At 49.9% G+C, this 3,180-nt stretch overlaps 1 pseudogene; it reads left to right on the top strand.

The window, feature by feature from the left end:
• The first annotated feature begins 1,272 nt into the window (after window positions 1–1,272).
• LOC132582952 (vomeronasal type-2 receptor 26-like) lies at window positions 1,273–2,103 on the top strand (annotated as a pseudogene).
• Window positions 2,104–3,180: the final 1,077 nt, after the last annotated feature.

The raw sequence follows: 3,180 nt of genomic DNA on the forward strand, positions 1-3,180 counted from the left end.
TCTGTGTCACAGAAGAACACAAGAGAAGCCATGTTAGATCAGGCCAATGGCCCATCCAGTCCAACACTCTGTGTCACAGAAGAACATAAGAGAAGCCCTGTTGGTTCAGGCCAACGGCCCATCAAATCCAACACTCTGTGTCACAGAAGAACATAAGAGAAGCCATGTTAGATCAGGCCAAAGGCCCATCCAGTCCAACACTCTGTGTCACAGAAGAACACAAGAGAAGCCCTGTTGGTCCAGGCCAACGGCCCACCAGGTCCAACACTCTGTGTCAAACAGTGGCAAAAGATTTCATATACACACATACACTGCAGCCAACAGCCACCAATGGGCCTGTGCTCTATCTAAACCCCTCTGAAAAGAGGCCATACCCGCGGCCGCCACCACACCCTGTGGCAGCAAATTCCACATGTTGATCACCCTTTTGGATGCCCTAAAACGGCCGCCGCGTGCACACTGCCCCTTAGAAGGGCCGCTGCGCACTACGCCCGGTACCGAGGGGCGAAGAAACAGGAGGCCAGCGCTTGTCTCCCCCAACTAATGCTCACTAAATTAGCCCCTGAATGGGCAAAGGGCCCCCGCGCCGACGAAATGGCCGCCGCTAGCGCTTGCCTTCTGTGGCCTCCCAACCTATAGAATGCCGCCGCTGTCACCAGCCGCCAGCAACCCCCCCGGGCCGCCCCTTCACCCAACGAAAGGGCCGCCCGACTCCCGCTTGCGCAAACCGCCGCCGCAAGCGTCTCAGCAGCCGCACGCGTCTCATCCAGCCAGCTCTGCAGCCGCCGCTCGCGCTCCGCGTGTCATCCAGCCAGCGCTGTAGCCGCCGCTCGCGCTCTGACTTCGCCGGCCAAGGTACAGTCCTCTGACGACGCAGGCCTCGTCTTCCGATCCACGATGCCCGCACGTGGCTCTCCAACCAGAGAGCCAAAAACGGACTGCGTGGCGGAGGGCGGGAGCCGGGGCTTATAAAGCCCCAACTCCCCGCCCCAGCAAACACCCGTATGTCGGGTGATGCTGCTCCTCCCTCCTTCCGGGAGGGGCAAAGACGGCCCCCAGCCTATAGGCCGGCAAGCCGGCTTGGCTGGGTAGGGGCCGGACCTTGCTCTTGGCTACATGGGACTTCTGTCTCTCATAAGTTTGCTTGTAGCCTTTGTAGCTCGTAAGTTACCAAACAAGAACCAGGATGGATGCATCCCTAAAATTATTAGCTTTTTATCTTTTGAAGAACCTCTGGGAATCAGTCCGGTTTTGCTTTCTCTTTCTCTCTCCATGATCACAGCCTTAATTCTAGGAATTTTTATTAAACACAGAAATACTCCCATTGTCTAAGCCAACAACAGAGATATCACCTACACTCTCCTCATCTCCCTCCTCTTCTGCTTCCTCTGCTTTTTGCTGTTTCTTGGAGAACCAAGGAAGGGAACCTGCTTCCTCCGACAATCTGCTTTTGGCATCGTCTTCTCTGTGGCTGTGTCTTGCGTCTTGGCCAAAACTATCACTGTGGTTGTAGCTTTCATGGCCACCAAGCCAGGATCCTGTATGAGGAAGTGGGTGGGCAAAAGACTGGCCAGCTTCACTGTCATTGCTTGCTCCCTCATTCAATTAAGCATTTGTACAGTGTGGCTGGGAACCTCTCCCCCTTTTCCAGATTTTGATACTCAGTCCCTGACTGCAGAGATTATAGCAGAATGCAATGAAGGGTCTGTCATTATGTTTTATATTGTCCTGGGCTACATGGGACTTCTGTCACTCATCAGCCTGACTGTGGCTTTCGTAGCCAGAAAGTTGCCAGATAGTTTTAATGAAGCCAAATCAATTGCCTTCAGTATGCTGATATTTTGCAGTGTCTGGTTCTGTTTTGTTCCAACCTATCTGAGCACCAAAGGGAAACGTATGGTAGCCTTGGAGATATTTTCCATCTTGGTCTCCAGTGCTGGCTTACTGCTTTGTATCTTTTCCCCCAAGTGCTATGTAATCATCCTGAAGCCTGAACTCAATAAGAAGGATCACCTCATGGGAAAAAAAATAAGAATCTATATTTCATTTCTCTCACTCTCATGTCTCTCTTTCTGTGTGTTTCTTTTGTCAAAACAAGCATAGTATGCCTACTCTAGGATTTATTTTGGTTGTCTTATAACTTCCTTGAATCTCACATATTCAGATGTCCAAACAAAGCCAATATATTATAAAGTGATAAGATACTTGAAAAGAAAAGAAAATCTTGTTATTGCCTGACGACTATGATGAAAAATACAATACAATTTCCACTGTTTCCGTCTTCCCCCTCACATCACTCTGGAGATCTCCTGGATTTACAACTGATCACCAGACAAGAGGGAGAAAATGGCTGCTTTGGAGTCTCTGGGATTACAGACAGCAGCGATACCTCTCCTCCCCTAACCCCACCCTCCCTGAGATCCACCCTTAAATCTCCAGGGATTTCCTAACTTGGACTTGACAGTCCCACTAGAAACAACATTTTGTGGTGATCAGTGGAATGTAGTTGTGGAGACAGGGGAAAAGACATGGCATTTCCATTGTTACTTTGGAAAATTAGATGTGACTGGCCCAAAATCAACCAGCAATTTTCCACGACACAATACGGAGTCCCCTCTGGGTCTCCTTGACCCTCCTCTGATATGCAACCACTACACTACTCAGACCTTCATAGGGCAGGAAAGCTGTTAAATACTCCTGATTTTGTTACAGAGGGGTACTTCCCACCCCTACTGTCAACTCTACCTGTACTTTGATTTCATGGCCAACTGCAGAGATTATTAGGAATTAATCTGTGTGAGGATGATCCATTTGCCCCCCAAGTCGGAATAAAGAGTCAGACACAAATGAATTGGTAAAAATTGTGGGCCACTTTACTATAAATCATAACAACCCAGCAAGGGCACCCAACAGCAGCCTGGTCAGGGCTAGGGGTCTCAACAGACTGCTCCCCTGCCATTCGCGGGTGAGAGATGCAGCTCACAAAAGAAAATCCCAGAAGCTCAAAATCATCGAGATGCACTGGTAGAAGATGAAATGCCAATTTAATATTGCATTTTGTCAGCGCCCACCCCACAGCGCGTCACTACGGCTACCGCCTGGCCAAAGCTGGTATACCTAACTGAGCATAAGTGCTCGGGAATCCCATCATTCACAGACTTCCCCCTGGGGAGGGAGAGA

Source organism: Heteronotia binoei, chromosome 15, assembly GCF_032191835.1.
Source record: "Heteronotia binoei isolate CCM8104 ecotype False Entrance Well chromosome 15, APGP_CSIRO_Hbin_v1, whole genome shotgun sequence".
Classification (NCBI taxonomy): Eukaryota; Metazoa; Chordata; class Lepidosauria; order Squamata; family Gekkonidae; genus Heteronotia; species Heteronotia binoei.